The sequence below is a fragment of the Giraffa tippelskirchi genome, chromosome 1, assembly GCF_054371585.1.
Source record: "Giraffa tippelskirchi isolate mGirTip1 chromosome 1, T2T-mGirTip1v1.2.pri, whole genome shotgun sequence".
Lineage (NCBI taxonomy): Eukaryota > Metazoa > Chordata > Mammalia > Artiodactyla > Giraffidae > Giraffa > Giraffa tippelskirchi.
In genome coordinates this window covers 102,212,718-102,231,467 of record NC_137275.1, presented here as the reverse complement: position 1 = coordinate 102,231,467, position 18,750 = coordinate 102,212,718, and the positions used below count along the sequence as shown (strand labels likewise).

Here is an 18,750-nt window from a genome sequence, read left to right as displayed (position 1 = left end):
ATAAAAGGAATACAGATAGGAAAAGAAGAAGTAAAACTCTCACTGTTTGCAGATGACATGATCCTCTACATAGAAAACCCTAAAGATTCTACTAGAAAATTACTAGAGTTGATCAATGAATATAGTAAAGTTGCAGGATATAAAATTAACACACAGAAATCCCTTGCATTCCTATACTCCAATAATGAGAAAACAGAAAGAGAAATTAAGGAAACAATACCATTCACCATTGCATCAAAAAGAATAAAATACTTAGGAATATATCTACCTAAAGAAACAAAAGACTTATATATAGAAAACTATAAAACACTGATGAAAGAAATCAAAGAGGACACAAACAGATGGAGAAATATACCGTGTTCATGGATTGGAAGAATTAATATAGTGAAAATGAGTATTCTACCCAAAGCAATCTACAGATTCAATGCAATCCCTATCAAGCTACCAATGGTATTTTTCACAGAACTAGAACAAATCATCTCACAATTTGTATGGAAATATAAGAAACCTCGAATAGCCAAAGCAATCTTGAGGAAGAAGAATGGAACTGGAGGAATCAACCTGCCTGACTTCAGACTCTACTACAAAGCCACAGTCATCAAGACAGTATGGTACTGGCACAAAGATAGAAATATAGATCAATGGAACAAAATAGAAAGCCCAGAGATAAACCCACGCACATATGGACACCTTATCTTCGACAAAGGAGGCAAGAATATACAATGGAGAAAAGACAACCTCTTTAACAAGTGGTGCTGGGAAAACTGGTCAACCACTTGTAAAAGAATGAAACTAGAACACTTCCTAACACCGTACACAAAAATAAACTCAAAATGGATTAAAGATCTAAACGTAAGACCAGAAACAATAAAACTCCTAGAGGAAAACATAGGCAAAACACTCTCCGACATAAATCACAGCAGGATCCTCCATGACCCACCTCCCAGAATATTGGAAATAAAAGCAAAAATAAACAAATGGGACCTAATTAAAATTAAAAGCTTTTGCACAACAAAGGAAACTATAAACAAGGTGAAAAGACAGCCTTCAGAATGGGAGAAAATAATAGCAAATGAAGCAACAGACAAACAATTAATCTCAAAAATATACAAGCAACTTCTGCAGCTGAATTACCGAAAAATAAATGACCCAATCAAAAAATGGGCCAAAGAACTAAACAGACATTTCTCCAAAGAAGACATACAGATGGCTAACAAACACATGAAAAGATGCTCAACATCACTCATTATTAGAGAAATGCAAATCAAAACCACAATGAGGTATCATTTCACACCAGTCAGAATGGCTGCTCTCCAAAAGTCTACAAGCAATAAATGCTGGAGAGGGTGTGGAGAAAAGGGAACCCTCTTACACTGTTGGTGGGAATGCAAACTAGTACAGCCACTATGGAGAACAGTGTGGAGATTCCTTAAAAAACTGGGAATAGAACTGCCATATGACCCAGCAATCCCACTGCTGGGCATATACACCGAGGAAACCAGAATTGAAAGAGACGCGTGTACCCCAATGTTCATCGCAGCACTGTTTACAATAGCCAGGACATGGAAGCAACCTAGATGTCCATCAGCAGATGAATGGATAAGGAAGCTGTGGTACATATACACAATGGAATATTACTCAGCCATTAAAAAAAATACATTTGAACCGGTTCTACTGAGATGGATGAAACTGGAGCCCATTATACAGAGTGAAGTAAGCCAGAAAGAAAAACAACAATACAGTATACTAATGCATATATATGGAATCTGAAAGATGGTAACGATAACCCTATATGCGGGACAGAATGAGAGACACAGATGCATGGAACAATTTTATGGACTCTGAGGGAGAAGGTGAGGGTGGGACGTTCTGGGAGAATGGCATTGAGACATGTGTATTGTCATATGTGAAACAGAGCACCATTCCATGTTCGATGCATGTGACAAGGGCTCGGGGCCGGGGCAGTGGGATGATCCAGAGGGATGGGAGGGGGAGGGAGGTGGGTGGGGGGTTCGGGAAGGGGAACACATGTAAACCCATGGCTGATTCTTGTCAATGTATGGCAAAAACTATTACAATATTGTAAAGTAATTAGCCCCCAAGTAAAATAAATAAATTTATAATAAAAAAAAAAAAAAAAAAAGAAAAAAAAAAAAGAAAGCTGAGTGCTGAAGAATTGATGCTTTTGAACTGTGGTGTTGGAGAAGGTGCTTGAGAGTCCCTTGCACTGCAAGGAGATCCAACCAGTCCATCCTAAAGGAAATCAGTCCTGAATATTCATTGGAAGGACTGGTGCTGAAGCTGAAGGTCCAATACTTTGGCCACCTGATGCAAAGAACTGACTCATTGGAAAAGACCCTGATGCTGGGAAAGATTGAAGGCAGGAGGAGAAGGGGATGACAGAGGATAAGATGGTTGGGTGGCGTCACCAACTCAATGGACATGAGTTTGAGCAAGCTCCAGGATTTGGTGATGGACAGGGAGGTCTGGCGTGCTGCAGTCCGTGGGGTTGCAAAGAGTCGGACACAACTGAGCGACTGAACTGAAATGAATATAGCAGTATTATAAACTAGAAAATTAGATAAGGATTGTAAACTGGAAAATTAGATAAGGGTTACATGCTACATTATAAATGAAAGGAGTATATAAAAATTTACCCATTTTCGGGAACCCCCTTACACTGTTGGTGGGAATGCAAACTAGTACAGCCACTATGGAGAACAGTGTGGAGATTCCTTAAAAAACTGGGAATAGAACTGCCATGTGACCCAGCAATCCCACCGCTGGGCATACACACTGAGGAAACCAGAATTGAAAGGGACGCGTGTACCCCAATGTTCATCGCAGCACTGTTTACAATAGCCAGGACATGGAAGCAACCTAGATGTCCATCAGCAGACGAATGGATAAGGAAGCTGTGGTACATATACACAATGGAGTATTACTCAGCTATTAAAAAGAATACATTTGAATCAGTTCTACTGAGATGGATAAAACTGGAGCCCATTATACAGAGTGAAGTAAGCCAGAAAAAAAAACCACCAATACAGTATACTAATGCATATATACGGAATTTGAAAGATGGTAATGATAACCCTATATTCGAGACAGAATAAGAGACACAGATGCATAGAACAGTCTTATGGACTCTGAGGGAGAAGGTGAGGGTGGGATGTTCTGGGAGAATAGCATTGAAACATGTATATTATCATATGTGAAACAGAACACCATTCCAGGTTCGATGCATGAGACAAATGCCCAGGGCTGGGGCAATGGGATGACCCAGAGGGATGGGATGGGGAGGGAGGTGGGAGGGGGGTTCAGGATGGGGAACACATGTAAACCCATGGCTGATTCATGTCAATGTAGAGCAAAAACCACTACAATAATGTAAAGTAATTAGCCCCCAACTAAAATAAATAAATTTATTTTTTTAAAAAATTACCCATTTTCAAACTAACAGTAGCATTTTCCTTTGACATTTAGACACTTTTTCTCTGAATCATTTCCTAATTATAACTATTTACAATAGACAATATTTGGAAATGGTCAAAATCTTCAATAATGTAATTGAATACTGTGAAGCCATTAAAATGGACATTTCAAAAAAATATAATGTCATGGAAAAGATTCTACAATGATATAGTGAGTGGAGGAGTCAGAGAACAAAACTGAAAATACAATGTGACTTCAATTTAGTATTTCCATTCTCCACTGGAAAGAGAGAGCGTGAGAGTGACAGTGAGAAAGAAGAACGGGAAATGCACAGTAAGAGCATTGAAAGGAAATCAATCAGCAAAATGTTGACAAAATTATCTCTGGGTGATGCCATAGAAGAATTTAATTTTCTAAGTTTTTCTTTATTTTTGAGCTTTTATAGCAATAATAACTTTTGTTAACAAAATTTCCTCCTTATTTTGTGTATTTTTTTTTTAGCATCTATACTATCAGCAGGTACTGCAGCAATGATCATGTTAACTCTTCCACAAAACTAGGATTTCTTGGGGAAGAGAGCCTTGTTTATTTATCTTTATGCTCTCAGCACATAGAGCTTAACAAATGTTTGTTAAATTTTAAAGCTTGAGATAATGAGAAAATAAAAAACAATAAAAACAATAAAAACCTCACAATATAACTAACACTCAACTCTTAGGGCTTTGGACCATCCCTTGTGGCTCAGACGGTAAAGAATCTGCCTGCAACGAGACCTGGGTTTGATCCCTGGGTTGGGAAGATCCCCTGGAGGAGGGTGTGGCCACCCACTCCAGTATTCTTGCCTGTAGAATCCCATGGACAGAGGAGCCTGGTGGGCTAGTCTATGGGGTTGCAAAGAGTCAGACATGACTGAACAACTAAGCACAGCACAGCACATCAGGGCTTCCCAGGTGGTTCAGTGGTAACGAATTCACCTGCGGTGCAGGAGATGAAGGTTCGATTCCTGAGCCTGGAAGATCCCCTGGAGAAGGAAATGGCAACCAACTTCAGTATTCTTGCCTGGAAAATCCCATGGACAGAGGAGCCTTGTGGGCTATAATCTATGGGGTCGCAAGAGTCAGGCATGACTAAGCCACTAAAGAAACAAAAAAATCAGAGTACTCCTCCTCTAGTCCAAGTGCTAACATCTGTCACACTGTTCTATCATCTTTCTATCTATATCATTGCTCATGTCATATGTCACCCTTACAGAATAAAAATACTCTTCCACACAAACATAATACCATTATCACAATCAAGAAATTTAATACTATGTAGTAATATTATATTCAAATTTCCCCAGTTGTCTGAATAACGTTTATAGCTTTTTGTTTGTTTAATTCAAGACCCAAACAAGGATCAAGCATTGCATTTAGGTGATAGGTTACCCTAGCCTCTTTTACTCTAGGTAAAAAAAGGTGTTGTTTCTTTTTTTTAACCTAAAAGTGGGTTCTGGGTTTTTTTCTTTGACTTTCATGACCACCATTTTTAAGCATCTAGCCCAGGTGTTTTGTAGAATGTCCACAATTTCAGTTTGTCTGACTGCTTCCTCACAATTAGAAGCAGTTGAAATATTTTTGACAAAAATACTAAAAAGATGATATAATGTCTTTCTTAAATGCATCACATTTGGAGGTACATAATATCCACTTGTCCCATTATATTTATGCTATTTTTAACATAAGTTTTAAAAGTTTTGTAATTCCTTCCAACTGCCATCATGGCTGTATCCCACAGATTTAGATAAGTAAATTCCTTTCATTCAATTCTAAATATCAACTTCCACTATAAATTCTTTAACCCATAAATTACATAGATATGTGTTTTGACATTCCAAACAAAATTTCCTCATTGTTTTTACTATTTTTTTAGACTTCATATTTTGAAATAATTGAAATTACTGGAAATTTACCTGAAAGTTTCAGAAATGTACACAAAGCTCCTGCATATCCAGTTTTTGAGCACATCCTTACTGGTATATCAAAATATTTCAGATTTGTACTTTCCTAATCCTGAAGTGGAGGTAGACAATATTCTAAGATTCTTGGTCCCTTTTATGTGTGTGTGTCAGTCAGTTAGTTGTGTCCGACTCTTTGTGGCCCAATGGACTGTAGCCCATGGGGCTCCTTTGTCCATGGAATTTTCCAGCCAAGAATACTGGAGTGGGTTGTCATTTTCTTCTCCAGGGGATCTCGCCAACACAGGGATTGAACCCATGTCTCCTACATCTCCTGCATTGGCAGGCAGATTGTTTATCATTAGTGCCATCTGGGAAGCGCTGGTACCTTTTATAAGGTGCGTGTTTGGGAGATCAGTCACTTCAGTCATGTGGACTATAGCCCACCAGCCTACTCTGTCCATGGGATTCTCCAGGTAAGGATACTGGATACAAGGTAATGGAATTTAAAAACAGGATCTGTGCAGTACATGCTTTCTTTTTGTGTGTTTTTAAATGACTATAATGAGGCATCATGAGATGGAGATGAGTGCATGAATTTGTAAGTCAAAGCGCAAGGTTCCTGCTTTGACCAGCCAAGCTGCCAGCTTTGTAACCTAGGGGCATTATCCTACCTGATATTTGGTTTCCTCATCTTTAAAAAAGTTACTTAAAAAAATGGTAACAACAAAAACAATAATGATAACAAAGAAGGGAAGGGTAATGATATGTGATTATAGTAATCTGATGGGTATTATTCTAAGTTCTTATATAAATACTTAATTTTCACAACAATATTGTTGTTATGCCCATTTTACAGATGAAATAAATGAAGATCATAATAAAATATTTGTATCATTCGAATAAAATGAAGTATGTGGATGTGATATGGATTCAAATTGTTTGAGTCCACTTACATGTGAATTTTTTTCAACAGTTAATACTACAGTATTACACTATCTAAGGCTGGTTGAATGAGGGGATGTGGGACCTCAGATTCAGCGGAATAGCAAGCATATTTGGAGGGTCAAGTATAAAATACACACAGATTTTGGACTTAACCTCCTAGTTGTTCAAGGGTCAATTGTATATGTATACATATAATCACTCAATTATTTATTGATTCAATCAGTGAGTATCTATTAAGTATTTACTAAGTACCATATGCAATTTTTATGCTAAGTATAAAATAAAACAATGTATACATGTTAAAGTTTATCGTTATATATGCATATCTGCATGTTTATAGCTCCATAGAAAGTTTATTTGAAAGTACCATACAACAAAAATATAATGTAAGTCACATATGTAATTTAAAATTTCCTAGTAGCTGTAGTAAAATGGCTTTATTAAAGGTGAAATAAATTTTAATTATATATTTTATTTTACATAGTATATCCAAGATATTGTCATTCTAACATGTAAATGTAAAACAATTATTAATGATATATTTTACACTTTTTTAGTCTTCAAAATCCATCACAAATTTTATACTTAGCACATCTCAGTTAGAACAAGTCACAGCTTAAGTTCACAACAATCACATGTTAGTGGCATCTGTTGGATATTTCAGGTCTAGAATGATATACAAAAAACTGACTGGGAGATGGAAGAGGGAGAGGAATTTACCTTTTATTATATATCCTTTCATACTTTAGATTCTTGTATGCTGTGTACTTGTTGCCTAATCAAAGAAATTTGAAAAAATATATTAATACATTAAAGCATCATGTTTCTATCTGTGCATGTGTGTGCATTCTTGTCTGTCAGTGGTTTTCAATTGCGGGTGATTCCTCGTCCCCCTCAGGAGACATATGGAAACGTTTGGAGATATTTTGGGTAGGTGGGTGGGGACCACTGGCATCCAGTGAGTAGATGTGAGGAGTGCAGTTATAGATCCTACAATGTATGTTACAGCACCCACCCCCCCAATAAGAATTATATGACCCAAAGTATCAACAGTGCTGAGGTTGAAAAACTCTTCTATGTTATGTGCTTCAAAAAGTAAAAATTTCAGTGTCTACTTGTTACCAGGCATTATCAAGACCTGGATATACAAAGAAGGTTTACACACAGCACCTGCACTTCAATGGCTCACAGTGTAGTGAGGGAGGGAGACAATAGGCAAATTATTGCAGAAATGTGATAAATTTGAGAACAGAGTAGAAAGAAGGTATTAAGAAAGAATTAAAATATCTGTAAACATATTAATTAACTAGAAAGCCACTTGTTAGAAGCATCAATTTGAATAGAATAATTGAAATTGAGGGCTTCCCAGGTGGTGCTAGTAGTAAAGATCCTGCCTGCCAATGCAGGAGATCTAAGAGACCTGGGTTCCATCCCTGGGTTGGGAAGATCCCCTGGAGAGGGTCATGGCAACCCACTCCAATATTCTTGCCTGGAGGATCCCACGTATAGGGGAGCCTGATGGCCTCAGTCCATGGGGTTGCAAAGAGTCGGACACAACTGAAGCAATTCAGCACCTACACAAGCAGTTGAAATTGAAACATCAATTTCAGAAGTTATTTTCTACCAAATCCTCAGGTTGAGAGTGTAGCACTTTATTCAAAGGCTTTAGTGTGCCTCTGTACCACTCTAATGTCAATAAAAGATGTCTGGGAAGAACCCTTAATTTGGTTATAACATCTGTTACTCTATTTCTGTGCTGAGTATTACATTTTGGAACTTTAAAAGGACTCTGATATATCTTAAGAAGAATGTGTAAGTCATGACTAACTGTTGTTGCTGTCTGAAAGAGACTACTATATTTTATAAGAACAACAGTCCAAAGGATTATCGTGTTTTGCATATTTCTTCCCAAGAATGTCTCCACTTTTCTGAGAGGCTCCCAAGTTCAACCATATTTCATTACCTATCAAAAAAATGAGACAAAAACTCAGACTGTGAATTCCACTGGCTTTGTTTAGGTTTTCTTAAACCTTAATGCTCTCGTATTTTTGCTTTGGTTTAGTTTTTCACAAGTGAGCTCACAAAAGTGTTGTACACATCTGTTTGCAGGTTGAAAAAAATCTTGTGTCCTTCTCACTGCCTGCAAACTGCCAATACAAGGGGCAGCACAGGGCAGTAGTGATGGGCAAGTGCTCTGGCATCTGGTAAGACCTAGGTTTGAGTCCTGGTTTCACCTCCTAAGCTGCAGCACAGCTTACTTAACTTCACTAAACTTCTGTATCCTCATGTAAAATGTCTGTCATTCAACAAGATCAAATAAGATAGCATATTAAATTCACTATCATTGCTAGGAATGAAGTAATGGGAGCTGTTATTATCCGAATGGCACGAAACAAAAAGCAGCCTTTTAAGCTACAAGTCAGAAGAGAGCTCATGGGTTTTTCTCCACCAGAAATTATTTATGTTTTCATAGTCATTATGTTTCCAAAAAATAAGTGATTCCCCACCTTTTTATTTGAACCTTAATTAGAGAAATCTGAGTACTGCTTTGGTGCTCTGGGCTGAATTGGTTCACATTTGCATTCACTATTCATTTCTTGCTACCTTTCACCACTGTGCTGTTAGAACACTGTACTAGCTCCTGTTTTTTTATGTCTATGCTTCTTTCCAGCTAAGTTCACATTGTGTATTTAAAACTCAACTGTCTTGGAAAATTCCCCCTTGGATCCTCTTATCACACTAACTAAACCTCAATAAATAGTAACCTGTAACTGTTTAGCAACGAGCCCATCTTCAATAGCTTGAAAAAATATAGTGCCATTCCACAGAGTTCACATCTATATGCAGAGACAAGAGGCTTCTTCTTGACTTGTAATTTCAACAGACCAAGTGATTGTAATGTTACTGTGGTAAAAAATGCAGCTGCATTTTTTCATGCTTTCTAGAAAAGTTGAGATGCAATCTTACAATCACACCACACATAGTTTATTATTCAAACCTCAAAGAGGTTTGAATTTTTCATTTTCAATCTTCAATTTTTTCATTCAAAAAGCTGAAATTACACATTTCATTTCATTTGTGTGAAAAGTTATACTTGAATCAATTAATTTTATACAAAATCTTCTATTTCTCTTTGTCAAAATACCCACTGAATGCCTAATTAAAAGATGCAATAGCTTTCTTCATCTTTTAATATATTGATATTTTACACTACCCTTTTTCATGATAGCAAAAAGTTAATGACCTAATTAAAGATTAGAGGAGGTTATAATAACAAAGAATATAGGTAATTTCATTGTTTTTCTTATGGTTGATATTAATAATGATAATATTAATAGAGAAGAGCATAAATAAAAGGTACACTAACAATCTAGTAGCCTAATGACTTGAGACAGACAATTAGGCTCCAATCCATCAAGGAAGATGAGCAGACCTCCAGGGTGAGTAGGTTTTCTGTAGAGAGGGAGAGCCTGGACTCTGTCCTTCTCTTTGCCACACAAGCGAAGATGAGAAACAGATCCAAGCTTCTTTGAACATTTTTCCTCCTGTTTTTCCCTCTATTCTATTCCTGAAGGGAATATTTTTGAGGTGGTATGTCCATTATACACATAACAGATTCCAAAAGAGGGATCTTTTTTTTTTTTTTTTTTTAATGGTAGAGCAGGTAAGGGAATGAGGAAAACACAAACGGGGCAGGGAGAGAGCAACTGCATGCAGATTGAGTAAGCCGTGGAGAGAAACTATCACTGAAACGGGTGTGGGAAGAGACAAAGAGAGCCTTCCGGGGGGAAAATGGCTGAAAAGCTGAGAGAACAATCGGGAATGCAGACGTTTAGAAATCACCATAGGAAATCTAAAGCCTCAAGTGGATCATTTTACTTTTTTGCCCCCAAAACGGTGCTCAAGTCGCTTTTTCATTCAGTTCTCGAGAGCTGGGAGAAGTCCTTGGCCACAGACCCAGCAGAATGTGAGCTGCTCAACAAGCTCCTCATCAGAAGCACCAGTCTCAACCTGTTGACTCTCCTTCACCTCTTACCTGGTCTAGAATTTTAACCTCTCCTCTCATTCCTGTGGGTGACACACCGAAGTGGATGGTTATCTTAAAAAGCTATTATAATTAAGACTCCTGGAGGTGGAGAAGAGGCCCTGAGGGTTCTTTTAGTCCAGCACAAAGGAATGTATCAAATCAATGGCTGGCAAACACTCAGGATCTGATACTGTCCATAACCCTGGAGAAAGGCATGGCAACCTACTCAGTATTCTTGCCTGGAGAATCCCATGGACAGAGGTGCCTGGTGGGCTACAGTCCATGGGGTCACAAAGAGTCAGACACTACTGAAGTGATTTAGGGGGCGCACACCGTCCATAAGGCAGTGTTTGTGATAGGAGACTTGCAGAGAGAGGAGAGCCTGCAGTCTTAAGGCTGTATTCCCAAAGCCACCTTCTGGGTATGAAGGTATGAATAGCTGGAAAGTGCCAGATCTAGGAAAGCAGGTCCTGGAATCCCACGCAGGAGGTACACTGCTACAGACGGTGCTCAAAATGAAGAATATGGGAAAGCAAGAAGTACCAAATTTATTTATTTCTTTTTATCTATTGCATATAGGGTTTAACTTGGTTTGATATCAGTTAACAACCATTCTGGAATGGGTCTGGGTTGGACTCCTCACTGTCTGGAGCAGGCTGGTATGAAAAGGGGGGGATTACACTAGAATGTATTGTCTCGAAGAGGCTGGTGGCACTCTTGAGAATACTGAGCAATATTTTGGGGCTAATGCCTGAGCTCCAGATGGCCCAGTGATAAAGAATCATCTGCCAATGCAGGAGACGCAAGATATACAGATTCAATCCCTGGGTTGGGGAGATGCCCTGGGGTGGAAATGGCAACCCACTCCAGTATTCTTGCCTGGAAAATCCCATGGACATAGGAGCCTGGGTGGCTACATCCATGGCATTGCAAAGAGTCGAACATGGCTAAGGGACTAAGCATGCGCACGAACACACACACACACACACACACACACACACACACACACACACACTCACTCACTTATTCACCAAAATGTCTCTCAGAACTGAATGAGGTCAAAACTGATTGATTCTAACCTAAATCCAGGCTAATCATTCAGAGGAGTGGACTAGCCACTGAAACTTAGGGCAGAGTCGTGAGGAATTCTATTAATAACAGGTAGCCTCGTACTTTTAAAATGAGGACTGCTGTTTTAAACGACATTGTGGAGTAGAGTTGTCTCGAAGGATATTTATAGGAGAAAAAAACGGACCTTGATTAATTGGTGAGATTAAATAGGTGGCTCCAAATAGGAAAAGGAGTACGTCAAGGCTGTATATTGTCACCCTGCTTATTTAACTTATATGCAGAGTACATCATGAGAAACACTGGGCTGGAAGAAACACAAGCTGGAATCAAGATTGCCGGGAGAAATATCAATCAACCTCAGATATACGGATGACACCACCCTTATGGCAGAAAGTGAAGAAGAACTAAAGAGCCTCTTGATGAAAGTGAAAGAGGAGAGTGAAAAAGTTGGCTTAAAGCTCAACATTCAGAAAACTAAGATCATGGCATCTGGTCCCATCACTTCATGGGAAATAGATGGGGAAACAGTGGAAACAGTGGCAGACTTTTTTTGGGGGGCTCCAAAATCACTGCTGATGGTGATTGCAGCCATGAAATTAAAAGACGCTTACTCCTTGGAAGGAAGGTTATGGCCAACCTAGATAGCATATTTAAAAGCAGAGACATTACTTTGCCAACAAAAGTCTGTCTAGTCAAGGCTATGGTTTTTCCAGTGGTCATGTATGGATGTGACAGTTGGACGGTGAAGAAAGCTGAGCACCGCAGAATTGATGCTTTTGAACCGTGGTGTTAGAGAAGACTCTTGAGAGTCCCTTGGACTGCAAGGAGATCCAATCAGTCCATCCTAAAGGAGATCAGTCCTGGGTGTTCATTGGAAGGACTGATGTTGAAGCTGAAACTCCAATACTTTGGCCACCTCATGTGAAGAGTTGACTCATTGGAAAAGACCCTAATGCTGGGTAGGATTGGGGGCAGGAGGAGAAGGGGACGACAGAGGATGAGATGGTTGGATGGCATCACCGACTCGATGGACATAGGTTTGGGTAGACTCTGGGAGTTGGTGATGGACAGAGAGGCCTGGTGTGCTGCACTTCATGGGGTCGCAAAGAGTCAGACACGACTGAGCGACTGAACTGAACTGAACTGAAGTAGATAGAGAAGAGGATGAAGACAGTCATTGATTCATTCACTTATTTCTTCAAGAAATTATTCATGAAGCCTCTATGGGAACTGTGCTACACACCAGGGATTTTGTGGAGAGCAGAAGTGACAGGTTCCTGCCCTAATGGCGCTTACCTTCCTGAGTGTGGAGTCAGACAACAAACACAGTTAAAGACAAAGATCACTTCAGACAGCAGTAGGTGCTGTGAAGGAAGGAGAACAGTTCAATGGGATGGCGAGGGACCTGGGGAAGGGTGATGATGAGTTTTTAGCTAGAGGGTGCAGATTTGGAGACTACCTGGAAAGGTGGTATCTGATTGAGACCCAAGAGTTGAAGTGTGGCTCTGTGAAGACCCAGAGAAGGGCATTCTTTGAAGAGGGAGTAGCAAGTATGAGAGGCCTGAAATATCAGTGAACTTGATACAGTGGGGGAAGAAATCAGCAACAACAAAAGCAATGAAAAGGAATGTGGCCAAAGAAAGTAAACAAAGGACAAAAAGTCCAAGACAAAGTTCGCAGGCTAGGCCACATGGAGTTTCTTTAACTGTAAAGAGAATTTAAAGGGAAGATTAAAGTAGAAGCTAATTCTGATCCAGAGAAGATTCAGGAAGATCAGACAGAATCCATTAAAACAGCATTTTTGAGGATGTAGAGAAAAGAGGGCAACCCTGGGTGTAGCGCCCCTATAATAGTGAAGACAAGAGCTAAAACCTGGGTGATACTCAATGTCAGCAAGCTTTGGTTTACAAACATGTGCTCCAGAAAGAAAGGTAAAAAAAAACCCTTGCTGTGGCTACAGCAGTAGGTAAGGAACCCCAGGGATCAACCCAGACTACAGTGTTACAGTCACCACAGCTGGTATTCTAATTCAAGAGGAAGAGGGAAATGACTACCACTGATACCTTCATTAAACAAGAACAACAAACTTACATAGATAAAATTTAATGGCCTAAATATCTTAGATTTTTAATAAAGTAAAAAAAGTTAAAATTCCTGTGTGAGAACCCAAAAGAATATCAGTGCATAATTTAGTCCTTAGAGGTAATATCTTACTTGTTTTATGTTTCAAAGGCTTACTAACACTTTAATTTGGTCTGAACTCCTTTGTCTACCAATTTAAAAGGCAAAGGAAGTTCAGTTCTTTCCCAAAGAAGCTGAGGTTTTAATTAACGACACATTATTTACCAGATTTCAGAGCCACAAATGCACACTGGGTAAGGGTTTTGGTTTTTTTTTGAAAGGTTAGCATGTTCTCAAGGATGTGTAGCAGCCTTCCCTGACTGTTCTGTTTTAGTCTGGATTGTAAAACTGCATCTTGACTCAACATGCTTTGGTAGGAAAAAACTGTTAGTTCTTCAATAATATTGAACAAAGGATGAGGTTAGAAAAAGGGGGAAAAAACAAAACAGAAAACGTACCATCTGTTCAGTGGTCATGAAGTAGCCAGCACAGCATTTTTCTTATTCCTGCACAACATCACTCTGAGGTGGTGCTGACACCTCCAGATGCAACTCGAAGAGAAACTAGCAAAGATCTGAGTTGTTAAACGGCTGGGGAGAATTTGATATAACGCCCTATGGTTGACAGTCTGTGTGCTATCCACCAGGCTACACAGCATCCCCTTATTTAGAGATTTGTAACAGAGATGATAAAAATTTGTTTACTGACATTAAGAAAAATTAATAAATGCAACTGAATGATCACATTACTTGTAATACCACCCTTTTCTGATGGAAAAGTCACCTATTAAAAATTGGCTAAGGATACAGGTACCTTGGCAAAAGGAAAACAGGGCAGCAGAGCATGAGATGGTTAGATAGCATCACTGACTCAATGAACATGAACTTGAACAAATGCTGGGGGACAGTGGAGGACAGGGGAGCCTGGTATGCTGCAGTCCATGGGGGTCAAAAAGTCAGGCACAACTTAGCAACTGAACAACAACACAGGTACCTTTGGGCTTCCCTGATGGCTAAGTGGAAAAGAATCTGCTTGCCAGTGCAGGAGATGGAGGTTTGATCCCTTGGTAGGAAAGACCCGGAAAGGAGAAAATGGCAACCCACTCCAGTATTCTTGCCTAGACAAGCCCATGACGGAGGAGTCCATGGGGCTCACAAAAGAGTCAGGCACAACTTAGCGACTAAATAACAACAACAGATACCTCTCATGGAGTCGCTATGATGCAGAAGGCCTGGAGAAAGGAGGGAGAAGGTAAGAACAGCCTGCATGGGAGCCTAGGAAGATTATCCACCAGAGTTTGAGGAAAGGGAATTTTTTCAATTTCTTTCAGTCAGTTAGTTCAGTCACTCAGCTGTGTCTGACTCTTTGCCACCCCATGGACGCACCCCATGGACACCACGGCATGCAACATGCCAGGCCTCTCTGTCCATCACCAACACCTGGAGCTTGCTCAAACTTATGTCCACTGAGTCAGTGATCCCATCCAACCATCTCATCCTCTGTCGTCCCTGTCTCCTCCTGCCTTCAATCTTTCCCAGCAACAGAGTCTTTTCAAATGAGTCCGTTCTTCATATCAGGTGACCAAAATATTGGAGTTTCAGCTTCAGCATCAGTCCTTCCAATGAATACTAAGGACTGATTTCCTTTAGGATGGACTGGTTGGATCTCCTTACAGTCCAAGGGACTCTCAAGAGTCTTCTCCAACACCATAGTTCAAAGGCATCAATTCTTTGGTGCTCAGCTTTCTTTAGAGTCCAACTCTCACATCCATACATGACTACTGGAAAAACCATAGCTTTGATGAGAAGGACATTTGTTGGTAAAGTAATGTCTCTGCTTTTTAATACGCTCTCTAGGTTGGACAAAGCTTTTCTTCCAAGAAGAAAGCGTCTTTTTATTTCATGGCTGCAGTCACCATCTGCAGTGATTTTGGAGCCCCCAAAAATAAAATCTCTCACTGTTTCCATTGTTTCCCCATCTATGTGCCATGAAGTGATGGGCCTGGATGCCATGAACTTAGTTTTCTGAATGTTGAGTTTTAAGCCAAAGTTTTCACTCTCCTTTTCACTTTCATCAAGAGGTTCTTTAGTTCTTCACTTTCTGCCACAAGGGTGGTATCGTCTGTGTATCTGAGGTTGTTGATACTTATCCTGGCAATCTTGATTCCAGCTTGTGCTTCATCCAGCCCAGCATTTCTCATGATGTACTCTGCATATAAGTTAAATAAGCAGGGTGACAAAATACAGCCTTGACATACTCCTTTCCCAATTTGGAACCAGTCTGTTGTCCCACGTCAATTCTAACTGTTGCTTCCTGACCTGCATACAGATTTCTCAGGAGGCAGGTAAGATGTTCTGGTATTCCCATCTCTTGTAGAATTTTCCACAGTTTGCTGTGTTCCACACAACCAAAGGCTTTGATGTAGTCAATAAAGCAGAAGTAGATGTTTTTCTGGAACTCTCTTGCTTTTTCCGTATCCAGTGGATGTTGGCAATTTGATCTCTGGTTCCTCTGCCTTTTCTAAATCCAGTTTGAACATCTGGAAGTTCATGGTTCGTGTACTGTTAAAGCCTGGCTTGGAGAATTTTGAGCATTACTTTGCTAGCATGTGAGATGAGTGCAATTATGTGGTAGTTTGAACATTCTTTGGCATTGTCTTTCTTTGGGATTGGAAAAAAAACTGACATTTTCCAGTCCTGTGGCCACTGCTGAGTTTTCCAAGTTTGTTGGCATATTGAGTGCAGCACTTTCACAGCATCATCTTTTAGGATTTGAAATAGCTCAACTGGAATTCTATCACCTCCACCAGCTTTGTTCGTAGTGATGCTTCCTAAGGCCCACTTGACTTCGCATTCCAGGATGTCTGGCTCTAGGTGAGTGATCACACCATAGTGGTTATCTGGGTCATGTGTATAATTTTATGTGTAATTCTTCTGTGTATTGTTGCCACCTCTTCTTAATATTTTCTGCTTCTGTTAGGTCCATACCATTTCTGTCCTTTATTGTGCCCATCTTTGCATGAAATTTTCCCTTGGTATCCCTAATTTTCTTGAAGAGATCTCTAGTCTTTCCCATCTATTGTTTTCCTCTATTTCTTTGCATTGATCACTGAGGAAGGCTTTCTTATCTCTTCTTACTACTCTTTGGAACTCTGCATTCAAATGAGTATATATTTCCCTTTTCTCCTTTGCCTTTAGCTTCTCTTCTTTTCACAGCTATTTGTAAGGCCTCCTCAGACAACCATTTTGCCTTTTTGCATTTCTTTTCCTTGGGGATGGTCTTGATCCCTGCCTCCTGTACAATGTTATGAACCTCTGTCCATAGTTCTTTAGGCACTCGACCAGATCTAATCTCTTGAATCTGTTTCTCACTTCCACTGTATAATCATAAGGCATTTGATTTAGGTCATACCTGAATGGCCCAGTGGTTTTCCCTACTTTCTTCATTTTACGTCTGAATTTTGCAATAAGGGGTTCATGATCTGAGCCACAGTCAGCTTTCAGTCTTGTTTTTGCTAACTGTATAGAGCTTCTCCTTCTTCGGCTGCAAAGAATATAATCCATCTGATTTCGGTCTTGACCATGTGGTGATGTCCACGTGTAGAGTCTTCTCTTGTGTTGTTGGAAGAGGGTGCTTGCTATGACCAGTGCATTCTCTTGGCAAAAGTCTATTAGCCTTTGCCCTTCTTCAATTTGTACTCCAAGGCCAAATTTGCCTGTTACTCCAGGTATCTCTTGACTTCCTACTTTTGTATTCCAGTCCCCTATAATGATAAGGACATCTCTTTTGGGTGTTAGCTCTAGAAGGTCTTGTAAGTCTTCATAGAACCGTTCAACTTCAGCTTCTTCAGCGTTACTGGTCGGGGCATAGACTTAGATTACTGTGATATTGAATGGTTTGCCTTGGAAACGAACAGAAATCATTCTGTCATTTTTGAGATTGCATCCAAGTACTGCATTTCGGACTCTTTTGTTGACTATGAGGGCTACTCCATTTCTTCTAAGGGATTCTTGTCCACAGTAGTAGATATAATGGTTATCTGAGTTAAATTCACCCATTCCAGTCCATTTTAGTTTGCTGATTCCTAAAATGCTGATGTTCACTCTTGCCATCTCTTGTTTGACCACCTCCAATTTACCTTGATTCATGAACCTAACATTCCAGGTTCTTACGCAATATTGTTCTTTACAGCATCGGACCTTGCTTCCATCACCAGTCACATCCACAACTGGGTGGTGTTGTTGTTTTGGCTCCATCTCTTCATTCTTTCTGGAGTTATTTCTCCACTGATCTCCAGTAGCATATTGGGCACCTACCAACCTGGGGAGTTCATCTTTCAGTGTCCTATCTTTTTGCCTTTTCATACTGTTCATGGGGTTCTCAAGGCAAGAATACTGAAGTGGTTTGCCATTCCCTTCTCCAATGGACCAGATTTTGTCAGAACTCTCCACCATGACCCATCCATCTTGAATGGCCCTACCCGGCAAGGCTCATAGTTTCATTGAATTAGACAAGGCTGTGGTCCGTGAGATCAGATTGGTTAGTTTTCTTTGATTGTGGTTTTCATTCTGTCTGCCCTCTGATGGTTAAGGATAAGAGGCTTATAGAAGCTTCCTGATGGGAGAGACTGACTGAGGCAGAAACTGGGTCTTGTTTTGATGGGCGGGACCATGTTCAGTAAATCTTTAATCCAATATTCTGTTGATGGGTGGGGCTGTGTTCCCTCCCTCTTGTTTGACTTGAGGCCAAACTATGGTGGAGGTAATGAAGATATTGGTGACCTCCTGCAAAAAGTCCCCTGCAAGCACTGCTTCAGTCAGTGCCCCTGACCCTGCAGCAGGCCACTGCTGACCCATATCTCTGCCAGAGACTCCTGGACACTCACAGGCAAGTCTGGGTCAGTCTCCTGTGGGGTCACTGCTCCTTTCTTCTGGGTCTTGGTGCATACAGGTTTCTGTTTGTGCCCTCCAAGAGCCTGTGTCCCCAGTCCTGTGTAAGTTCTAGTAGTTCTATGGTGGGATTAATGGTGACCTCCTTCATGAGGGCTTATGCCATACCCAGGTCTGCTGCATCCAGAGCCCCTGCCCCTGCGGCAGGCCACTGCTGACCTGTACCTTTGCAGGAGACACTCAAACACTCATAGGCAGGTCTGACTCAGTCTCTGTGGGGTCTCCTGGTGCACACAAGGTTTTGTTTGAGCCCTCCGGGCATC

General features: G+C 40.2%; 1 long non-coding RNA gene across 1 annotated transcript in view; it reads right to left on the bottom strand.

Annotated features, from left to right (window-relative positions):
• Positions 1–18,750, bottom strand: part of LOC145505720 (uncharacterized) — a 49,174-nt gene that overhangs the window by 15,852 nt on the left and 14,572 nt on the right. The window contains exon 2 of the long non-coding RNA XR_014053233.1: positions 7,040–7,094. This is a non-coding gene — a long non-coding RNA (uncharacterized LOC145505720). The remainder of the gene's footprint in view (positions 1–7,039; positions 7,095–18,750) is intronic.